Below are 24,896 nucleotides of genomic sequence, written 5' to 3'. Positions count from 1 at the left end.
GTTACATCTGTATTTCGTGGATCTCTTTGCTAGCCCTATTTCTGTGGAATATGAGAAGACATATTTCGGATCCATTTGAAGACTATAGGGCCAAAGGAAATATCCTCCGATAACAAAGAGAAAGAAGCTTTCTGAGAAACTTCTTTGTGTTCTGTGAAATCATCTCACAGAGTAACAGCTTTCCTCTCAAGAAGCCTTTCGCTAAGACAGTTCTTGTGGAATTGGCAAAGTGATATTTGGAAGCCCATATAGAGCTATAGTGAAAAAGGAAATATCCTCAGATGAAATCGGAAAAGAAGCTTTCTGAGAAACTGCTTAGTGTTCTGTTCATTCATCTCACAGAGTTACATCTGTATTTCGTGGATCTCTTTGCTAGCCTTATTTCTGTGGAATCTGAGAACAGATATTTCGGATCCCTTTGAAGACTATAGGACCAAAGGAAATATCCTCCGATAACAAAGAGAAAGAAGCTTTCTGAGAAACTACTTTGTGTTCTGTGAAATCATCTCACACAGTTACAGCTTTCCCCTCAAGAAGCCTTTCTCTAAGACAGTTCTTGTGGAATTGGCAAAGTGATATTTGGAAGCCCATAGAGGGCTATGGTGAAAAAGGAAATATCCTCAGTTGAAATCGGGAAAGAAGCTTTCTGAGAAACTGCTCTGTGATGTGTGACTTCCTCTCACATAGTTACATCTGTATTTCGTGGATATCTTTGCTAGCCCTATTTCTGTGGAATATGAGAAGACATATTTCGGATCCATTTGAAGACTATAGGGCCAAAGGAAATATCCTCCGATAACAAAGAGAAAGAAGCTTTCTGAGAAACTTCTTTGTGTTCTGTGAAATCATCTTACAGAGTAACAGCTTTGCCCTCAAGAAGCCTTTCGCTAAGACAGTTCTTGTGGAATTGGCAAAGTGATATTTGGAAGCCCATAGAGGGCTATGGTGAAAAAGGAAATATCCTCAGATGAAATCGGGAAAGAAGCTTTCTGAGAAACTGCTCTGTGATGTGTTACTTCCACTCACAGAGTTACATCTGTATTTCGTGGATCTCTTTGCTAGCCTTATTTCTGTGGAATCTGAGAACAGATATTTCGGATCCCTTTGAAGTCTATAGGGCCAAAGGAAATATCCTCCGATAACAAAGAGAAAGAAGCTTTCTGAGAAACTTCTTTGTGTTCTGTGAAATCATCTCACAGAGTTACAGCTTTCCCCTCAAGAAGCCTTTCGCTGAGACAGTTCGTGTGGAATTGGCAATGTGATATTTGGAAACCCATAGAGGGCTATGGTGAAAAAGGAAATATCCTCAGATGAAATCTGGAAAGAAGCTTTCTGAGAAACTGCTCTGTGATGTGTGACTTCCACTCACAGAGTTACATCTGTATTTCGTGGATCTCTTTGCTAGCCTTATTTCTGTGGAATCTGAGAACAGATATTTCTGATCCCTTTGTAGAATATAGGGCCAAAGGAAATATCCTCCGCTAACAAAGAGAAAGAAGCTTTCTGAGAAACTTCTTTGTATTCTGTGAAATCATCTCACAGAGTTACAGCTTTCCCCTCAAGAAGCCTTTCGCTAAGACACTTCTTGTGGAATTGGCAAAGTGATATTTGGAATCCCATAGAGGGCTATGGTGAAAAAGGAAATATCCTCTGATGAAATCTGAAAGAAGCTTTCTGAGAAACTGCTTGCAGTTCTGTTCATTCATCTCACAGTGTTACATCTGTATTTCGTGGGTCTCTTTGCTAGCCTTCTTTCTGTGGAATCTGAGAACAGATATTCAGATCCCTTTGAAGACTATAGGGCCAAAGGAAATATCCTCCGATAACAAAGAGAAAGAAGCTGTCTGAGAAACTTCTTTGTGTTCTGTGAAGTCATCTCACTGAGTTACAGCTTTCCCCTCAGGAAACCTTTCGCTAACACATTTCTTGTGGAATTGGCAAAGTGATATTTGGAAGCCCATAGAGGGCTACGGTGAAAAAGGAAACATCCTTAGATGAAATCCGCAAAAAAGCTTTCTGAGAAACTGCTCTGTGACGTGTGACTTCCACTCACAGAGTTACATCTGTATTTCTTGGATCTCTTTGCTAGCCTTATTTCTGTGGAATCTGAGAACAGATATTTCAGATCCCTTTGAAGACCATAGGGCCAAAGGAAATATCCTCCGATAACAAAGAGAAAGAAGCTTTCTGAGAAACTTCTTTGTGTATTATGAAATCATCTCACAGAGTTACAGCTTTCCCCTGAAGAAGCCTTTCACTAAGACAGTTCTTGAGGAATTGGCAAAGTGATATTTGGAAGCCCATAGAGGCCTATGGTGAAAAAGGAAATATCCTCAGATGAAATCTGGAAAGATGCTTTCTGAGAAACTGCTTACAGTTCTGTTCATTCATCTCACAGAGTTACATCTGTATTTCGTGGATCTCTTTGCTAGCCTTATTTCTGTGGAATCTGAGAACAGATATTTCGGATCCCTTTGAAGACTTTAGGGCCAAAGGAAATATCCTCCGATAACAAAGAGAAAGAACTTTCTGAGAAACTTCTTTGGGTTCTGTGAAATCGTCTGCCACAGTTACAGCTTTCCCCTCAAGAAGCCTTTCTCTAAGACAGTTCTTGTGGAATTGGCAAAGTGATATTTGGAAGCCCATACAGGGCTATGGTGAAAAAGGAAATATCCTCCGATGAAATCTGGAAAGAAGCTTTCTGAGAAACTGCTCTGTGATGTGTGACTTCCACTCACAGAGTTACATCTGTATTTCGTGGATCTCTTTACTAGCCCTATATCTGTGGAATATGAGAAGACATATTTCGGATCCATTTGAAGACTATAGGGCCAAAGGAAATATCCTCCGATAACAAAGAGAAAGAGCTTTCTGAGAAACTTCTTTGGGTTCTGTGAAATCGTCTACCACAGTTACAGCTTTCCCCTCAAGAAGACTTTCTCTAAGACAGTTCTTGTGGAATTGGCAAAGTGATATTTGGAAGCCCATAGAGGGCTATGGTGAAAAAGGAAATATCCTCAGATGAAATCTGGAAAGAAGCTTTCTGAGAAACTGCTCTGTGATGTGTGACTTCCACTCACAGAGTTACATCTGTATTTCGTGGATCTCTTTGCTAGCCCTATGTCTGTGGTATATGAGAAGACATATTTCGGATCCTTTTGAAGACTATAGGGCCAAAGGAAATATCCTCCGATAACAAAGAGAAAGAAGCTTTCTGAGAAACTTCTTTGTGTTCTGTGAAATCATCTCACAGAGTAACAGCTTTCCCCTCAAGAAGGCTTTCGCTAAGACAGTTCTTGTGGAATTGGCAAAGTGATATTTGGAAGCCCATAGAGGGCTACGGTGAAAAAGGAAATATCCTCAGATGAAATCGGGAAAGAAGCTTTCTGAGAAACTGCTCTGTGATGTGTGACTTCCACTCACGGATTTACATCTGTATTTCGTGGATCTCTTTGCTAGCCTTATTTCTGTGGAATCTGAGAACAGATATTTCGTATCCCGTTGAAGACTATACGGCCAAAGCAAGTATCCTCCGATAACAAAGAGAAAGAGCTTTCTGAGAAACTTCTTTGGGTTCTGTGAAATCGTCTACCACAGTTACAGCTTTCCCCTCAAGAAGACTTTCTCTAAGACAGTTCTTGTGGAATTGGCAAAGTGATATTTGGAAGCCCATAGAGGGCTATGGTGAAAAAGGAAATATCCTCAGATGAAATCTGGAAAGAAGCTTTCTGAGAAACTGCTCTGTGATGTGTGACTTCCACTCACAGAGTTACATCTGTATTTCGTGGATCTCTTTGCTAGCCCTATGTCTGTGGTATATGAGAAGACATATTTCGGATCCTTTTGAAGACTATAGGGCCAAAGGAAATATCCTCCGATAACAAAGAGAAAGAAGCTTTCTGAGAAACTTCTTTGTGTTCTGTGAAATCATCTCACAGAGTAACAGCTTTCCCCTCAAGAAGGCTTTCGCTAAGACAGTTCTTGTGGAATTGGCAAAGTGATATTTGGAAGCCCATAGAGGGCTACGGTGAAAAAGGAAATATCCTCAGATGAAATCGGGAAAGAAGCTTTCTGAGAAACTGCTCTGTGATGTGTGACTTCCACTCACGGATTTACATCTGTATTTCGTGGATCTCTTTGCTAGCCTTATTTCTGTGGAATCTGAGAACAGATATTTCGTATCCCGTTGAAGACTATACGGCCAAAGCAAGTATCCTCCGATAACAAAGAGAAAGAAGCTTTCTGAGAAACTTCTTTGTGTTCTGTGAAATCATCTCACAGAGTTACAGCTTTCCCCTCAAGAAGCCTTTCGCTAAGACAGTTCTTGTGGAATTGGCAAAGTGATATTTGGAAGCCCATAGAGGGCTATGGTGAAAAAGGATATATCCTCAGATGAAATCTGGAAAGAAGGTTTCTGAGAAACTCCTTAGTGTTCTGTTCATTCATCTCACAGAGTTACATCTCTATTTCGTGGATCTCTTTGCTAGCCTTATTTCTCTGGAATCTGAGAACAGATATTTTTGATCCCTTTGAATACTATAGAGCCAAAGGAAATATGTTCCGATAACAAAGAGAAAGAAGCTTTCTGAGAAACTTCTTTGTGTTCTGTGAAATCATCTCACAGAGTTACAGCTTTCCCCTCAAGAAGCCTTTCGTTAGACAGTTCTTGTGGAATTGGCAAAGTGATATTTGGAAGCCCCTACAGGGCTATGGTCAAAAAGGAAATATCGTCAGATGAAATCTGGATAGAAGCTTTCTGAGAAACTGCTCTGTGACGTGTGACTTCCACTCACAGAGTTACATCTGTATTTCGTGGATCTCTTTGCTAGCCTTATTTCTGTGGAATCTGAGAACAGATATTTCGGATCCCTTTGAAGACTATAGGGCCAAAGGAAATATCCTCCGATAACAAAGAGAAAGAAACTTTCTGAGAAACTTCTTTGTGTTCTGTGAAATCATCTCACAGAGTTACACCTTTCCCCTCAAGAAGCCTTTCGCTAAGACAGTTCTTGTGGAATTGGCAAAGTGATATTTGGAAGCCTATAGAGGGCTATGGTGAAAAAGGAAATATCCTCAGATGAAATCTGGAAAGAAGCTTTCTGAGAAACTGCTTAGTGTTCTGTTAATTCATCTCACAGAGTTACATCTGTATTTCGTGGATCTCTTTGCTAGCCTTATTTCTGTGGAATCTGAGAACAGATATTTCCGATCCCTTTTGAAGACTATAGGGCCATAGGAAATATCCTCCAATAACAAAGAGAAAGAAGCTTTCTGAGAAATTTCTTTGTGTTCTGTGAAATCATCTCACAGAGTTACAGCTTTCCCCTCAAGAAGCCTTTCGCTAAGATAGTTCTTGTGGAATTGGCAAAGTGATATTTGGAAGCCCATAGAGGGCTATGGTGTAAAAGGAAATATCCTCAGATGAAATCTGGAAAGAAGCTTTCTGAGAAACTGCTCTGTGATGTGTGACTTCCACTCACAGAGTTACACCTGTATTTCGTGGATCTCTTTGCTAGCCTTATTTCTGTGGAATCTGAGAACAGATATTTCGGATCCCTTTGAAGACTATAGGGCCAAAGGAAATATCCTCCGATAACAAAGAGAAAGAGTTTTCTGAGAAACTTCTTTGGGTTCTGTGAAATCGTGTACCACAGTTACAGATTTCCCCTCAAGAAGCCTTTCTCTAAGACACTTCTTGTGGAATTGGCAAAGTGATATTTGGAAGCCCATAGAGGGCTATGGTGAAAAAGGAAATATCCTCAGATGAAATCTGGAAAGAAGCTTTCTGAGAAACTGCTCTGTGATGTGTGACTTCCACTCACAGAGTTACATCTGTATTTCTTGGATCTCTTTGCTAGCCCTATGTCTGTGGTATATGAGAAGACATATTTCGGATCCTTTTGAAGATTATAGGGCCAAAGGAAATATCCTCCGATAACAAAGAGAAAGAAGCTTTCTGAGAAACTTCTTTGTGTTCTGTGAAATCATCTCACAGAGTAACAGCTTTCCCCTCAAGAAGCCTTTCGCTAAGACAGTTCTTGTGGAATTGGCAAAGTGATATTTGGAAGCCCATAGAGGGCTATGGTGAAAAAGGAAATATCCTCAGATGAAATCGGGAAAGAAGCTTTCTGAGAAACTGCTCTGTGATGTGTGACTTCCACTCACGGATTTACATCTGTATTTCGTGGATCTCTTTGCTAGCCTTATTTCTGTGGAATCTGAGAACAGATATTTCGTATCCCGTTGAAGACTATACGGCCAAAGGAAATATCCTCAGATAACAAAGAGAAAGAAGCTTTCTGAGAAAGTTCTTTGTGTTCTGTGAAATCATCTCACTGAGTTACAGCTTTCCCCTCAAGAAGCCTTTCGCTAAGACAGTTCTTGTGGAATTGGCAAAGTGATATTTGGAAGCCCATAGAGGGCTATGGTGAAAAAGGAAATATCCTCAGATGAAATCTGGAAAGAAGCTTTCTGAGAAACTCCTTAGTGTTCTGTTCATTCATCTCACAGAGTTACATCTGTATTTCGTGGATCTCTTTGCTAGCCTTATTTCTGTGGAATCTGAGAACAGATATTTCGTATCCCGTTGAAGACTATACGGCCAAAGGAAATATCCTCCGATAACAAAGAGAAAGAAGCTTTCTGAGAAACTTCTTTGTGTTCTGTGAAATCATCTCACAGAGTAACAGCTTTCCCCTCAAGAAGGCTTTCGCTAAGACAGTTCTTGTGGAATTGGCAAAGTGATATTTGGAAGCCCATAGAGGGCTACGGTGAAAAAGGAAATATCCTCAGATGAAATCGGGAAAGAAGCTTTCTGAGAAACTGCTCTGTGACGTGTGAGTTCCACTCACAGAGTTACATCTCTATTTCGTGGATCTCTTTGCCAGCCTTATTTCTGTGGAATCTGAGAACAGATATTTTTGATCTCTTTGAATACTATAGAGCCAAAGGAAATATCCTCCGATAACAAAGAGAAAGAAGCTTTCTGAGAAACTTCTTTGTGTTCTGTGAAATCATCTCACGGAGTTACAGCTTTCCCCTCAAGAAGCGTTTCGCTAAGACAGTTCTTGTGGAATTGGCAAAGTGATATTTGGAAGCCCCTACAGGGCTATGGTCAAAAAGGAAATATCGTCAGATGAAATCTGGAAAGAAGCTTTCTGAGAAACTGCTCTGTGACGTGTGACTTCCACTCACAGAGTTACATCTGTATTTCGTGGATCTCTTTGCTAGCCTTATTTCTGTGGAATCTGAGAACAGATATTTCGGATCGCTTTGAAGACTATAGGGCCAAAGGAAATATCCTCCGATAACAAAGAGAAAGAAACTTTCTGAGAAACTTCTTTGTGTTCTGTGAAATCATCTCACAGAGTTACAGCTTTCCCCTCAAAATGCCTTTCCCTAAGACAGTTCTTGTGGAATTGGCAAAGTGATATTTGAAAGCCCATAGAGGGCTGAGGTGAAAAAGGAAGTATCCTCAGATGAAATCTGGAAAGAAGCTTTCTGAGAAACTGCTTAGTGTTCTGTTAATTCATCTCACAGAGTTACATCTGTATTTCTTGGATCTCTTTGCTAGCCTTATTTCTGTGGAACCTGAGAACAGATGTTTCCGATCCCTTTTGAAGACTATAGGGCCATAGGAAATATCCTCCGATAACAAAGAGAAAGAAGCTTTCTGAGAAACTTCTTTGTGTTCTGTGAAATCATCTCACAGAGTTACAGCTTTCCCCTCAAGACTCCTTTCGCTCAGATAGTTCTTGTGGAATTGGCAAAGTGATATTTGGAAGTCCATAGAGGGCTATGGTGTAAAAGGAAATATCCTCAGATGAAATCTGGATAGAAGCTTTCTGAGAAAATGCTCTGTGATGTCTGACTTCCACTCACAGAGTTACACCTGTATTTCGTGGATCTCTTTGCTAGCCTTATTTCTGTGGAGTCTGAGAACAGATATTTCGGAACCCTTTGAAGAGTATAGGGCCAAAGGAAATATCCTCCGATAACAAAGAGAAAGAAGCTTTCTGATAAACTTATTTGTGTATTGTCAAATCATCTCACAGAGTTACAGCTTTCCCCTCAGGAAGCCTTGCGCTAAGACAGTTCTTGTGGAATTGGCAATGTGATATTTGGAAGCCCATAGAGGGCTATGGTGATTAAGGAAATATCCTCAGATGAAATCTGGAAAGATGCTTTCTGAGAAACTGCTTACAGTTCTGTTCATTCATCTCACAGAGTTACATCTGTATTTCGTGGATCTCTTTGCAAGCCTTATTTCTGTGGAATCTGAGAACAGATATTTCGGATCTCTTTGAAGACTATAGGGCCAAAGGAAATATCCTCCGATAACAAAGAGAAAGAAGCTTTCTGAGAAACTTCTTAGAGTTCTGTGAAATCGTCTACCACAGTTACAGCTTTCCCCTCAAGAATCCTTTCGCTAAGACAGTTCTTGTGGAATTAGCAAAGTGATATTTGGAAGCCCATAGAGGGCTATGGTGAAAAAGGAAATATCCTCAGATGAAATCTTGAAAGAAGCTTTCTGAGAAACTGCTCTGTGATGTGTGACTTCCACTCACAGAGTTACATCTGTATTTCGTGGATCTCGTTGCTAGCCCTATTTCTGTGGAATATGAGAAGACATATTTCGGATCCATTTGAAGACTATAGGGCAAAAGGAATTATCCTCCGATAACAAAGAGAAAGAAGCTTTCTGAGAAACTTTTTTGTGTTCTGTGAAATCATCTCACAGAGTAACAGCTTTCCCCTCAAGAAGCCTTTCGCTAAGACAGTTCTTGTGGAATTGGCAAAGTGATATTTGGAAGCCCTTAGAGAGCTATAGTGAAAAAGGAAATATCCTCAGATGAAATCGGAAAAGAAGCTTTCTGAGAAACTGCTTAGTGTTATGTTCATTCATCTCAGAGAGTTACATCTGTATTTCGTGGATCTCTTTGCTAGCCTTATTTCTGTGGAATCTGAGAACAGATATTTCGGATCCCTTTGAAGACTATAGGGCCAAAGGAAATATCCTACGATAACAAAGAGAAAGAAGCTTTCTGAGAAACTACTTTGTGTTCTGTGAAATCATCTCACACAGTTACAGCTTTCCCCTCAAGAAGATTTTCACTAAGACAGTTCTTGTGGAATTGGCAAAGTGATATTTGGAAGCCCGTCGAGGGCTATGGTGAAAAAGGAAATATCCTCAGATGAAATCGGGAAAGAAGCTTTCTGAGAAACTGCTCTGTGATGTGTGACTTCCACTCACAGAGTTACATCTGTATTTCGTGGATCTCTTTGCTAGCCTTATTTCTGTGGAATCTGAGAACAGATATTTCGGATCCCTTTGAAGACTATAGGCCAAAGGAAATATCCTCCGATAACAAAGACAAAGAAGATTTCAGAGAAACTTCTTTGTGTTCTGTGAAATCATCTCACAGAGTTAGAGCTTTCCCCTCAAGAAGCCTTTCGCTGAGACATTTCGTGTGGAATTGGCAATGTGATATTTGGAAACCCATAGAGGGCTATGGTGAAAAAGGAAATATCCTCAGATGAAATCTGGAAAGAAGCTTTCTGAGAAACTGCTCTGTGATGTGTGACTTCCACTGACAGAGTTACATCTGTATTTCGTGGATCTCTTTGCTAGCCTTATTTCTGTGGAATCTGAGAAAAGATAATCAGATCCTTTTGAAGACTATAGGGCCAAAGGAAATATCCTCCGATAACAAAGAGAAAGAAGCTTTCTGAGAAACTTCTTTGTGTTCTGTGAAATCATCTCACAGAGTTACAGCTTTCCCCTCAAGAAGCCTTTCGCTAAGACAGTTCTTGTGGAATTGGCAAAGTGATATTTGGAATCCCATAGAGGGCTATGGAGAAAAAGGAAATATCCTCAGATAAAATCTGGAAAGAAGCTTTCTGAGAAACTGCTTACAGTTCTGTTCATTCATCTAACAGAGTTACATCTGTATTTCGTGGATCTCTTTGCTAGCCTTATTTCTGTGGAATCTGAGAACAGATATTTCCGATCCCTTTGAACACTATAGGGCCAAAGGAAATATCCTCCGATAACAAAGAGAAAGAAGCTTTCTGAGAAATTTCTTTGTGTTCTGTGAAATCATCTCACAGAGTTACAGCTTTCCCCTCAAGAAGCCTTTCGCTAAGACAGTTCTTGTGGAATTGGCAAAGTGATATTTGGAAGCCCATAGAGGGCTCCGGTGAAAAAGGAAATATCCTCAGATGAAATCTGGAAAGAAACTTTCTGAGAAACTGCTCTGTGATGTGTGACTTCCACTCACGGAGTTACATCTGTATTTCGTGGATCTCTTTGCTAGCCTTATTTCTGTGGAATCTGAGAACAGATATTTAGGATCCCTTTGAAGACTATAGGTCCAAAGGAAATATCCTCTGATAACAAAGAGAAAGAAGCTTTCTGAGAAACTTCTTTGTGTTCTGTGAAATCATCTCACAGAGTTACAGCTTTCCCCTCAAGAAGCCTTACGCTAAGACAGTTCTTGTGGAATTGGCAAAGTGATATTCGGAAGCCCATAGAGGGCTACGGTGAAAAGGGAAATATCTTCAGATGAAATCTGGAAAGAAGCTTTCTGAGAAACTGCTCTGTGATGTGTGACTTCCACTTACACAGTTACATCTGTATTTCATGGATCTCTTTGCTAGCCTTATTTCTCTGGAATCTGAGAACCGATATTTGGGATCCCTTTGAAGAGTATAGAGCCAAAATAAATATCCTCCGATAACAAAGAGAAAGAAGCTTTCTGAGAAACTTCTTTGTGTTCTGTGAAATCATCTCAGAGAGTTACAGCTTTCTCCTCAAGAAGCCTTTCGCTAAGACAGTTCTTGTGGAATTGGCAAAGTGATATTTGGAAGCCCATAGAGGGCTATAGTGAAAAAGGAAATATCCTCAGATAAAATCTGGAAAGAAGCTTTCCGAGAAAATACTTACAGTTCTGTTCATTCATCTCACAGAGTTACATCTGTATTTCGTGGATCTCTTTGCTAGCCTTATTTCTCTGGAATCTGAGAACAGATATTCAGATCCCTTTGAAGACTATAGGGCCAAAGGAAATATCCTCCGATAACAAAGAGAAAGAAGCTTTCTGAGAAACTTCTTTGTGTTCTGTGAAATCATCTCACTGAGTTACAGCTTTCCCCTCAGGAAGCCTTTCGCTAACACAGTTCTTGTGGAATTGGCAAAGTGATATTTGGAAGCCCATAGAGGGATATGGTGAAAAAGGAAATATCCTCAGATGAAATCTGGAAAGATGCTTTCTGAGAAACTGCTCTGTGATGTGTGACTTCCACTCACAGAGTTACATCTGTATTTCGTGGATCTCTTTGCTAGCCTTATTTCTGTGGAATCTGAGATCAGATATTTCCGATCCCTTTGAAGACTATAGGGCCAAAGGAAATATAGTCCGATAACAAAGACAAAAAAGCTTTCTGAGAAACTTCTTTGTATTCTGTGAAGTCATCTCACAGAGTTACAGCTTTCCCCTCAAGAAGCCTTTCGCTAAGACAGTTCTTGTGGAATTGGCAAAGTGATATTTGGAAGCCCATAGAGGGCTACGGTGAAAAAGGAAATATCCTCAGATGAAATCGGGAAAGAAGCTTTCTGAGAAACTGCTCTGTGATGTGTGCCTTCCACTCACGGATTTACATCTGTATTTCGTGGATCTCTTTGCTAGCCTTATTTCTGTGGAATCTGAGAACAGATATTTCGTATCCCGTTGAAGACTATAGGGCCAAAGGAAATATCCTCCGATAACAAAGAGAAAGAAGCTTTCTGAGAAACTTCTTTGTGTTCTGTGAAATCATCTCACAGAGTTACAGCTTTCCCCTCAAGAAGCCTTTCGCTAAGACAGTTCTTGTGCAATTGGCAAGGTGATATTTGGAAACCCATAGAGGGCTATGGTGAAAAAGGAAATATCCTCAGATGAAATCTGGAAAGAAGCTTTCTGAGAGACTCCTTAGTGTTCTGTTCATTCATCTCACAGAGTTACATCTGTATTTCGTGGATCTCTTTGCTAGCCTTATTTCTCTGGAATCTGAGAACAGATATTCAGAACCCTTTGAAGACAATAGGGCCAAAGGAAATATCCTCCGATAACAAAGAGAAAGAAGCTTTCTGAGAAACTTCTTTGTGTTCTGTGAAATCATCTCACAGAGTTACAGCTTTCCCCTCAAGAAGCCTTTCGCTAACACGGTTCTTGTGGAATTGGCAAAGTGATATTTGGAAGCCCATAGAGGGCTACGGTGAAAAAGGAAATATCCTTAGATGAAATCTGGAAAAAAGCTTTCTGAGAAACTGCTCTGTGACGTGTGACTTCCACTCACAGAGTTACATCTGTATTTCGTGGATCTCTTTGCTAGCCTTATTTCTGTGGAATCTGAGAACAGATATTTCGGATCCCTGTGAAGACTATAGGGCCAAAGGAAATATCCTCCGATAACAAAGAGAAAGAAGCTTTCTGAGAAACTTCTTTGTATATTGTGAAATAACCTCACAGAGTTACAGCTTTCCCCTCAAGAAGCCTTTCGCTAAGACAGTTCTTGTGGAATTGGCAAAGTGATATTTGGAAGCCCTTAGAGGGCTATGGTGATTAAGGAAATATCCTCAGATGAAATCTGGAAAGATACTTTCTGAGAAATTGCTTACAGTTCTGTTCATTCATCTCACAGAGTTACATCTGTATTTCGTGGATCTCTTTGCTAGCCTTATTTCTGTGGTATCTGAGAACAGATATTTCGGATCCCTTTGAAGACTATAGGGCCAAAGGAAATATCCTACGATAACAAAGAGAAAGAAGCTTTCTGAGAAACTTCTTTGAGTTCTGTGAAATCGTCTACCACAGTTACAGCTTTCCCCTCAATATGCCTTTCTCTAAGACAGTTTTTGTGGAATTGGCAAAGTGATATTTGGAAGCCCATAGAGGGCTATGTTGAAAAAGGAAATATCCTCAGATGAAATCTGGAAAGAACTTTCTGAGAAACTGCTCTGTGATGTGTGACTTCCACTCACAGAGTTACATCTGTATTTCGTGGATCTCTTTGCTAGCCCTATTTCTGTGGAATATGAGAAGACATATTTCGGATCCCTTTGAAGACTAAAGGGCCAAAGGAAATATCCTCCGATAAAAAAGAGAAAGAAGCTTTCTGAGGAACTTCTTTGTGTTCTGTGAAATCATCTCACAGAGTAACAGCTTTCCCCTCAAGAAGCCTTTCGCTAAGACAGTTCTTGTGGAATTGGCAAAGTGATATTTGGAAGCCCCTACAGGGCTATGGTGATTAAGGAAATATCCTCAGATGAAATCTGGAAAGATGCTTTCTGAGAAACTGCTTACAGTTCTGTTCATTCATCTCACAGAGTTACATCTGTATTTCGTGGATCTCTTTGCTAGCCTTATTTCTCTGGAATATGAGAACAGATACATCGGATCCCTTTGAAGAATATGGCGCCAAAGGAAAAATCCTCCGATAACAAAGAGAAAGAAGCTTTCTGAGAAACTTCTTTGTGTTCTGTGAAATCATCTCAGAGAGTAACAGCTTTCCCCTCAAGAAGCCTTTCGCTAAGACAGTTCTTGTGGAATTGGCAAAGTGATATTTGGAAGCCAATAGAGGGCTACGGTGAAAAAGGAAATATCCTCAGATGAAATCGGGAAAGAAGCTTTCTGAGAAACTGCTCTGTGATGTGTGACTTCCACTCACGGATTTACATCTGTATTTCGTGGATCTCTTTGCTAGCCTTATTTCTGTGGAATCTGAGAACAGATATTTCGTATCCCGTTGAAGACTATAGGGCCAAAGGAAATATCCTCCGATAACAAAGAGAAAGAAGCTTTCTGAGAAACATCTTTGTGTTCTGTGAAATCATCTCACAGAGTTACAGCTTTCCCCTCAAGAAGCCTTTCGCTAAGACAGTTCTTGTGGAATTGGCAAAGTGATATTTGGAAGCCCATAGAGGGCTATGGTGAAAAAGGAAATATCCTCAGATGAAATCTGGAATGAAGCTTTCTGAGAAACTCCTTAGTGTTCTGTTCATTCATCTCACAGAGTTACATCTGTATTTCGTGGATCTCTTGGCCAGCCTTATTTCACTGGAATCTGAGAACAGATATTCAGATCCCTTTGAAGACTATAGGGCCAAAGGAAATATCCTCCGATAACAAAGAGAAAGAAGCTTTCTGAGAAACTTCTTTGTGTACTGTGAAATCATCTCACAGAGTTACAGCTTTCCCCTCAAGAAGCCTTTCGCTAACACAGGTCTTGTGGAATTGGCAAAGTGATATTTGGAAGCACATAGAGGGCTTTGGTGAAAAAGGAAATATCCTCAGATAAAATCTGGAAAGAAGCTTTCTGAGAAAATGCTTACAGTTCTGTTCATTCATCTCACAGAGTTACATCTGTATTTCGTGGATCTCTTTGCTAGCCTTATTTCTCTGGAATCTGAGAACAGATATTCAGATCCCTTTGAAGACTATAGGGCCAAAGGAAATATCCTCCGATAACAAAGAGAAAGAAGCTTTCTGAGAAACTTCTTTGTGTTCTGTGAAATCATCTCACTGAGTTACAGCTTTCCCCTCAGTAAGCCTTTCGCTAACACAGTTCTTGTGGAATTGGCAAAGTGATATTTGGAAGCCCATAGAGGGCTACGGTGAAAAAGGAAATATCCTTAGATGAAATCTGGAAAAAAGCTTTCTGAGAAACTGCTCTGTGAAGTGTGACTTTCACTCACAGAGTTACATCTGTATTTCGTGGATCTCTTTGCTAGCCTTACTTCTGTGGAATCTGAGAACAGATATTTCGAATCCCTTTGAAGACTATAGGGCCAAAGGAAATATCCTCCGATAACAAAGAGAAAGAAGCTTTCTGAGAAACTTCTTTGTGTTCTGTGAAATCATCTCGCAGAGTTACAGCTTTCCCCTCCAGAAGCCTTTCTTAAGACAGTTCTTGTGGAATTGGCAAAGTGATATTTGGAAGCCCATAGAGGGATATGGTGAAAAAGGAAATATCCTCAGATGAAATCTGGAAAGAAGCTTTCTGAGAAACTGCTCTGTGATGTGTGACTTCCACTCACGTATTTACATCTGTATTTCTTGGATCTCTTTGCTAGCCTTATTTCTGTGGAATCTGAGAACAGATATTTCGTATCCCGTTGAAGACTATAGGGCCAAAGGAAATATCCTCCGATAACAAAGAGAAAGAAGCTTTCTGAGAAACTTCTTTGTGTTTTGTGAAATCATCTCACAGAGTTACAGCTTTCCCCTCAAGGAGCCTTTCGCTAAGACAGTTCTTGTGGAATAGGCAAAGTGATATTTGGAAGCCCATAGAGGGCTATGGTGAAAAAGGAAATATCCTCAGATGAAATCTGGAAAGAAGCTTTCTGAGAAATTCCTTAGTGTTCTGTTCATTCATCTCACAGAGTTACATCTGTATTTCGTGGATCTCTTTGCTAGCCTTATTTCTCTGGAATCTGAGAACAGATATTCAGATTCCTTTGAAGATTATAGGGCCAAAGGAAATGTCCTCCGATAACAAAGAGAAAGAAGCTTTCTGAGAAACTTCTTTGTGTTCTTTGAAATCATCTCACAGAGTTACAGCTTTCCCCTCAAGAATCTTTTCGCTAAGACAGTTCTTGCGGAATTGGCAAAGTGATATTTGGAAGCCCATAGAGGGCTATGGTGAAAAAGGAAATATCCTCAGATGAAATCTGGAAAGAAGCTTTCTGAGAAACTACTCTGTGATGTGTGACTTCCACTCACAGAGTTACATCTGTATTTCGTGGATCTCTTTGCTAGCCTTATTTCTGTGGAATCTGAGAAGAGATATTTCCGATCCCTTTGAAGACTATAGGGCCAAAGGAAATATCCTCCGATAACAAAGAGAAAGAGGCTTTCTGAGAAACTTCTTTGTGTTCTGTGAAATCATCTCAGAGAGTTACAGCTTTCCCCTGATGAAGCCTTTCGCTAAGACAGTTCTTGTGGAATTGGCAAAGTGATATTTGGAAGCCCATAGAGGGCTATGGTGAAAAAGGAAATATCCTCAGATGAAATCTGGAAAGAAGCTTTCTGAGAAACTGCTCTGTGATGTGTGACTTCCACTCACAGATTTACACCTGTATTTCGTGGATCTCTTTGCTAGCCTCATTTCTGTGGAATCTGAGAACCGATATTTCGGATCCCTTTGAAGACTATAGGGCCAAAGGAAATATCCTCCGATAACAAAGAGAAAGAAGCTTTCTAAGAAACTTCTTTGTGTTCTGTGAAATCATCTCACAGAGTTACAGCTTTTCCCTGAAGAAGCCTTTCGCTAAGACAGCTCTTGTAGAATTGGCAAAGTGATATTTGGAAGCCCATAGTTGGCTATGGTGAAAAAGGAAATATCCTCAGATGAAATCTGGAAAGAAGCTTTCTGAGAAACTGCTTAGTGTTCTTTTCATTCATCTCACAGAGTTACATCTGTGTTTCGTGGATCCCTTTGCTAGCCTTATTTCTGTGGAATCTGAGAACAGATATTTCGGATCCCTTTGAAGACTACAGGGCCAAAGGAAATATCCTCCGATAACAAAGAGAAAGAAGCTTTCTGAGAAACTTCTTTGTGTTCTGTGAAATCATCTCACAGAGTTACAACTTTCCCCTCAAGAAGCCTTTCGCTAAGACAGTTCTTGTGGAATTGGCAAAGTGATATTTGGAAGCCCATAGAGGGCTATGGTGAAAAAGGAAATATCTTCAGATGAAATCTGGAAAGAAGCTTTCTGAGAAACTGCTTAGTGTTCTGTTCATTCATCTCAGAGAGTAACATCCGTATTTCGTGGATCTCTTTGCTAGCCTTATTTCTGTGGAATCTGAGAACAGATATTTCGGATCCCTTTGAAGACTATAGGGCCAAAGGAAATATCCTCCGATAACAAAGAGAAAGAAGCTTTCTGAGAAACTTCTTTGTGTTCTGTGAAGTCATCTCACAGAGTTACAGCTTTTCCCTCAAGAAGCCTTTCGCTAAGACAGTTCTCGGGGAATTGGCAAAGTGATATTTGGAAGCCCATAGAGGGCTATGGTGAAAAAGGAAATATCCTCAGATGAAATCTGGAAAGAAGCTTTCAGAGAAACTGCTCTGTGATGTGTGACTTCCACTCACAGAGTTACATCTGTATTTCGTGGACCTCTTTGCTAGTCTTATTTCTATGGAATCTGAGAACAGATATTTCGGATCCCTTTGAAGACTATAGGGCCAAAGGAAATAATCTCCGATAACAAAGAGAAAGAAGCTTTCTGAGAAACTTCTTTGTGTTCTGTGAAATTATCTCACAGAGTTACAGCTTTCCCCTCAAGAAGCCTTTCGCTAAGACAGTTCTTGTGGAATTGGCAAAGTGATATTTGGAAGTCCATAGAGGGCTATGGTGAAAAAGGAAATATCCTCAGATGTAATCTGGAAAGAAGCTTTCTGAGAAACTGCTCTGTGTTGTGTGACTTCCACTCACAGAGTTACATCTGTATTTCGTTGATCACTTTGCTAGCCTTATTTCTGTGGAATCTGAGAACAGATATTTCGGATCCCTTTGAAGACTATAGGGCCAAAGGAAATATCCTCCGATAACAAAGAGAAAGAAGTTTTCTGAGAAACTTCTTTGTGTTCTGTGAAATCATCTCACAGAGTTACAGCTTTCCCCTCAAGAAGCCTTTCACTAAGACCGTTCTTGTGTAATTGGCAAAGTGATATTTGGAAGCCCATAGTCGTCTATGGTGAAAAAGGAAATATCCTCAGATGAAATCTGGAAAGAAGCTTTCTGAGAAACTGCTTAGTGTTCTGTTCATTCATCTCACAGAGTTACATCTGTATTTCGTGGATCTCTTTGCGTGCCTCATTTCTGTGGAATCTGAGAACCGATATTTCGGATCCCTTTGAAGACTATAGGGCCAAAGGAAATATCCTCCGATAACAATGAGAAAGAAGCTTTCTAAGAAACTTCTTTGTGTTCTGTGAAATCATCTCACAGAGTTATAGCTTTTCCCTCAAGAAGCCTTTCGCTAAGACAGTTCTTGTGGAATTGGCAAAGTGATATTTGGAAGCCCATAGTGGGCTATGGTGAAAAAGGAAATATCCTCAGATGAAATCTGGAAAGAAGCTTTCTGAGAAACTGCTTAGTGTTCTTTTCATTCATCTCACAGAGTTACATCTGTGTTTCGTGGATCCCTTTGCTAGCCTTATTTCTGTGGAATCTGAGAACAGATATTTCGGATCCCTTTGAAGACTACAGGGCCAAAGGAAATATCCTCCGATAACAAAGAGAAAGAAGCTTTGTGAGAAACTTCTTTGTGTTCTGTGAAATCATCTCACAGAGTTAAAGCATTCCCCTCAAGAGGCCTTTCGCTAAGACAGTTCTTGAGGAATTGGCAAAGTGATATTTGGAAGCCCATTGTAGGCTATGGTGAAAAAGGAAATATCTTCAGATGAAATCTGGAAAGAAGCTTTTTGAGAAACTGCTTAGTGTTCTGTTCATTCATCTCACAGAGTTACATCTGTGTTTCGTGGATATCTTTGCTAGCCTTATTTCTGTGGAATCTGAGAACAGATATTTCGGATCCCTTTGAAGACTATAGGGCCAAAGGAAATATCCTCCGATAACAAAGAGAAAGAAGCTTTCTGTGAAAGTTCTTTGTGTTCTGTGAAATCATCTCACAGAGTTACAGCTTTCCCCTCAAGAAGCCTTTCGCTAAGACAGTTCTTGTGGAATTGGCAAAGTGATATTTGGAAGCCCATAGAGGGCTATGGTGAAAAAGGAAATATTCTCAGATGAAATCTGGAAAGACGCTTTCTGAGAAACTGTTCTGTGACGTGTGACTTCCACTCACAGAGTTACACCTGTATTTCGTGGATCTCTTTGATAGCCTTATTTCTGTGGAATCTGAGAACAGATATTTCGGATCCCTTTGAAGACTATAGGGCCAAAGGAAATATAATCCGATAACAAAGAGAAGCTTTCTGAGAAACTTATTTGTGTTCTGTGAAATCATCTCACAGAGTTACAGCTTTCCCCTCAAGAAGCGTTTCGCTAAGACAGTTCTTGTGGAATTGGAAAAGTGATATTTGGAAGACCATAGAGGGCTATGGTGAAAAAGGAAATATCCTCAGAAGAAATCTGGAAGGAAGCTTTCTGAGAAACTGCTCTGTGATGTGTGACTTCCACTCACAGAGTTACATCTGTATTTCGTGGATCTCTTTGCTAGCCTTATTTCTGTGGAATCTGAGAACAGATATTTCGGATCCCTTTGAAGACTATAGGGCCAAAGGAAATATCCTCCGATAACAAAGAGAAAGAAGCTTTCTGAGAAACTTCTTTGCGTTCTGTGAAATCATCTCACAGAGTTACAGCTTTCCGCTCAAGAATTCTTTCGCTAAGTCAGTTCTTGTGGAATTGGCAAAGTGATATTTGGAAGCCCATAGAGGGCTATGGTGAAAAAGGAAATATCCTCAGATGAAATCTGGAAAGCAGCTTTCTGAGAAACTGCTTAGTGTTCTGTTAATTCATCTCACAGAGTTACATCTGTATTTCGTGGATCTCTTTGCTAGCCTTATTTCTGTGGAATCTGAGAACAGATATTCAGATCCCTTTGAAGACTATAGGGCCAAAGGAAATATCCTCCGTTAACAAAGAGAAAGAAGCTTTCTGAGAAACTTCTTTGTGTTCTGTGAAATCATCTCACTGAGTTACAGCTTTCCACTCAAGAAGCCTTTCGCTAAGACAGTTCTTGTGGAATTGGCAAAGTGATATTTGGAAGCCCGTAGAGGGCTATGGTGAAAAAGGAAATATCCTCAGATGAAATCTGGAAAGAAGCTTTCTGAGAAACTGCTCCGTGATGTGTGACTTCCACTCACAGAGTTACATCTATATTTCGTGTATCTCTTTGCCAGCCTTATTTCTGTGGAATCTGAGAACAGATATTTCGGATCCCTTTGAAGACTGTAGGGCCAAAGGAAATATCCTCCGATAACAAAGAGAAAGAAGCTTTGTGAGAAACTTCTTTGTGTTCTGTGAAATCATCTCACAGAGTTACAACTTTCCCCTCAAGAAGCCTTTCGCTAAGACAGTTCTTGTGGAATTGGCAAAGTGATATTTGGAAGCAGATAGAGGGCTACGGTGAAAAAGGAAATATCCTCAGATGAAATCTGGAAAGAAGCTTTCTGAGAAACAGCTTAGTGTTCTGTTCATTCATCTCACAGAGTTACATCTGTACTTCGTGGATCTCTTTGCTAGCCTTATTTCTGTGAAATCTTAGAAGAGATATTTCGGATCCCTTTGAAGACTATAGGGCCAAAGGAAATATCCTCCGATAACAAAGAGAAAGAAGCTTATTGGGAAACTTCTTTGTGTTCTGTGAAATGATCTCACAGAGTTACAGCTTTCCCCTCAAGAAGCCTTTCGCTAAGACAGTTCTTGTGGAATTGGCAAAGTGATATTTGGAAGCCCCTACAGGGCTATGGTGAAAAAGGAAATATCCTCAGATGAAATCTGGAAAGAAGCTTTCTGAGAAACTGCTCTGTGATGTGTGACTTCCAATCACAAAGTTACATCTGTATTTCGTGGATCTCTTTGCTAGCATTATTTCTGTGGAATCTGAGAACACATATTTCCGTTCCCTTTGAAGACTATAGGGCCAAAGGAAATATCCTCCGATAACAAAGAGAAAAAAGCTTTCTGAGAAACTTCTTTGTGTTCTGTGAAATCACCTCACAGAGTTACAGCTTTCCTCTCAAGAAGCCTTTCGCTAAGACAGTTCTTGTGGAATTGGCAAAGTGATATTTGGAAGCCCCTACAGCGCTATGGTGAAAAAGGAAATATCCTCAGATGAAATCTGGAAAGAAGCTTTCTGAGAAACTGCTTAGTGTTCTGTTCATTCACCTCACAGAGTTACATCTGTATTTCGTGGATCTCTTTGCTAGTCTTATTTCTCTGGAATCTGAGAACAGATATTCAGATCACTTTGAAGACTATAGGGCCTAAGGAAATATCCTCCGATAACAAAGAGAAAGAACCTTTCTGAGAAACTTCTTTGTGTTCTGTGAAATCATCTCACAGAGTTACAGCTTTCCCTTCAAGAAGCCTTTCGCTAAGACAGTTCTTGTGGAATTGGCAAAGTGATATTTGGAAGCCCATAGAGGGCTATGGTGAAAAAGGAAATATTCTTAGATGAAATCTGGAAAAAAGCTTTCTGAGAAACTGATCTGAGACGTGTGACTTCCACTCACATAGTTACATCTGTATTTCGTGGATCTCTTTGCTAGCCTTATTTCTGTGGAATCTGAGAACAGATATTTCGGATCCCTTTGAAGACTATAGGGCCAAAGGAAATATCCTCCGATAACAAAGAGAAAGAAGCTTTCTGAGAAACTTCTTTGTGTTCTGTGAAATCATCTCACAGAGGTACAACTTTCCCCTCAAGAAGCCTTTAGCTAAAACAGTTCTTGTGGAATTGGCAAAGTGATATTTGGAAGCGCCTACAGGGCTATGGTGAAAAAGGAAATATCCTCAGATGAAATCTGGAAAAAAGGTTTCTGAGAAAATGCTCTGTGACGTGTGACTTCCACTCACAGAGATACATCTGTATTTCGTAGATCTCTTTGCTAGCCTTATTTCTGTGGAATATGAGAACAGATATTTCGGATCCCTTTGAAGACTATAGGGCCAAAGGAAATATCCTCCGATAACAAAGAGAAAGAAGCTTTCTGGGAAACTTCTCTTTGTTCTGTGAAATGATCTCACAGAGTTACAGCTTTCCCCTCAAGAAGCCTTTCGCTAAGACAGTTCTTGTGGAATTGACAAAGTGATATTTGGAAGCCCATAGAGGGCTATGGTTAAAAGGAAATATCCTCAGATGAAATCTGGAAAGAAGCTTTCTGAGAAACTGCTAAGTGTTCTCTTCATTCATCTCACAGACTTACATCTGTATTTCGTGGATCTCTTTGCTAGCCTTATTTCTGTGGAATCTGAGAACAGATAATCAGATCCTTTTGAAGACTATAGGGCCAAAGGAAATATCCTCCGATAACAAAGAGAAAGAAGCTTTCTGAGAAGCTTCTTTGTGTTTTGTGAAATCATCTCACAGAGTCACAGCTTTCCCCTCAAGAAGCCTTTCGCTAAGACAGTTCTTGTGGAATTGGCAAAGTGATATTTGGAAGTCCATAGAGGGCTATGGTGAAAAAGGAAATATCCTCAGATTAAATCTGGAAAGAAGCTTTCTGAGAAACTGCTCTGTGATGTGTGACTTCCACTCACAGAGTTACATCTGTTTTTCGTTGATCACTTTGCTAGCCTTATTTCTGTGGAATCTGAGAACAGATATTTCGGATCCCTGAATAATATAGGGCCAAAGGAAATATCCTCTGATAACAAAGAGAAAGAAGCTTTCTGAGAAACTTCTTTGTATTCTGTGAAATCATCTCACAGAGTTACAGCTTTCCCCTCAAGAAGCCTTTCGCTAAGACAGTTCTTGTGGAATTGGCAAAGTGATATTTGGAATCCCATAGAGGGCTATGGTGAAAAAGGAAATATCCTCAGATAAAATCTGGAAAGAAGCTTTCTGAGAAACTGCTTACAGTTCTGTTCATTCATCTAACAGAGTTACATCTGTATTTCGTGGATCTCTTTGCTAGCCTTATTTCTGTGGAATCTGAGAACAGATATTTCCGATCGTTTGAAGACTCTAGGGCCAAAGGAAATATCCTCCGATAACAAAGAGAAAGAAGCTTTCTGAGAAACTTCTTTGTGTTCTGTGAAATCATCTCACAGAGTTACAGCTTTCCCCTCAAGAAGCCTTTCGCTAAGACAGTTCTTGTGGAATTGGCAAAGTGATATTTGGAAGCCCATAGAGGGCTCCGGTGAAAAAGGAAATATCCTCAGATGAAATCCGGAAAGAAAGTTTCTGAGAAACTGCTCTGTGATGTGTGACTTCCACTCACAGAGTTACATCTGTATTACGTGGATCTCTTTGCTAGCCTTATTTCTGTGGAATCTGAGAACAGATATTTAGGATCCCTTTGAAGACTATAGGTCCAAAGGAAATATCCTCTGATAACAAAGAGAAAGAAGCTTTCTGAGAAACTTCATTGTGTTCTGTGAAATCATCTCACAGAGTTACAGCTTTCCCCTCAAGAAGCCTTTCGCTAAGACAGTTCTTGTGGAATTGACAAAGTGATATTTGGAAGCCCATAGAGGGCTATGGTGAAAAGGAAATATCCTCAGATGAAATCTGGAAAGAAGCTTTCTGAGAAACTGCTTAGTGTTCTCTTCATTCATCTCACAGAGTTACATCTCTATTTCGTGGATCTCTTTGCTAGCCTTATTTCTGTGGAATCTGAGAACAGATATTTCCGATCGTTTGAAGACTCTAGGGCCAAAGGAAATATCCTCCGATAACAAAGAGAAAGAAGCTTTCTGAGAAACTTCTTTGTGTTCTGTGAAATCATCTCACAGAGTTACAGCTTTCCCCTCAAGAAGCCTTTCGCAAAGACAGTTCTTGTGGAATTGACAAAGTGATATTTGGAAGCCCATAGAGGGCTATGGTTAAAAGGAAATATCCACAGATGAAATCTGGAAAGAAGCTTTCTGAGAAACTGCTAAGTGTTCTCTTCATTCATCTCACAGACTTACATCTGTATTTCGTGGATCTCTTTGCTAGCCTTATTTCTGTGGAATCTGAGAACAGATAATCAGATCCTTTTGAAGACTATAGGGCCAAAGGAAATATCCTCCGATAACAAAGAGAAAGAAGCTTTCTGAGAAGCTTCTTTGTGTTTTGTGAAATCATCTCACAGAGTCACAGCTTTCCCCTCAAGAAGCCTTTCGCTAAGACAGTTCTTGTGGAATTGGCAAAGTGATATTTGGAAGTCCATAGAGGGCTACGGTGAAAAAGGAAATATCCTCAGATGAAATCGGGAAAGAAGCTTTCTGAGAAACTGCTCTGTGATGTGTGACTTCCACTCACAGAGTTACATCTGTATTTCGTTGATCACTTTGCTAGCCTTATTTCTGTGGAATATGAGAACAGATATTTCGGATCCCTGAATAATATAGGGCCAAAGGAAATATCCTCTGATAACAAAGAGAAAGAAGCTTTCTGAGAAACTTCTTTGTATTCTGTGAAATCATCTCACAGAGTTACAGCTTTCCCCTCAAGAAGCCTTTCGCTAAGACAGTTCTTGTGGAATTGGCAAAGTGATATTTGGAATCCCATAGAGGGCTATGGTGAAAAAGGAAATATCCTCAGATAAAATCTGGAAAGAAGCTTTCTGAGTAACTGCTTACAGTTCTGTTCATTCATCTAACAGAGTTACATCTATATTTCGTGGATCTCTTTGCTAGCCTTATTTCTGTGGAATCTGAGAACAGATATTTCCGATCGTTTGAAGACTCTAGGGCCAAAGGAAATATCCTCCGATAACAAAGAGAAAGAAGCTTTCTGAGAAACTTCTTTGTGTTCTGTGAAATCATCTCACAGAGTTACAGCTTTTCCCTCAAGAAGCCTTTCGCTAAGACAGCTCTTGTGGAATTGGCAAAGTGATATTTGGAAGCCCATAGAGGGCTCCGGTGAAAAAGGAAATATCCTCAGATGAAATCCGGAAAGAAAGTTTCTGAGAAACTGCTCTGTGATGTGTGACTTCCACTCACAGAGTTACATCTGTATTTCGTGGATCTCTTTGCTAGCCTTATTTCTGTGGAATCTGAGAACAGATATTTAGGATCCCTTTGAAGACTATAGGTCCATAGGAAATATCCTCTGATAACAAAGAGAAAGAAGCTTTCTGAGAAACTTCATTGTGTTCTGTGAAATCATCTCACAGAGTTACAGCTTTCCCCTCAAGAAGCCTTTCGCTAAGACAGTTCTTGTGGAATTGACAAAGTG

This window comes from Macaca fascicularis, chromosome 8 (genome assembly GCF_037993035.2).
Source record: "Macaca fascicularis isolate 582-1 chromosome 8, T2T-MFA8v1.1".
In the NCBI taxonomy this organism is placed as follows: Eukaryota; Metazoa; Chordata; class Mammalia; order Primates; family Cercopithecidae; genus Macaca; species Macaca fascicularis.
Note: the sequence above shows the minus strand (reverse complement) of the source record.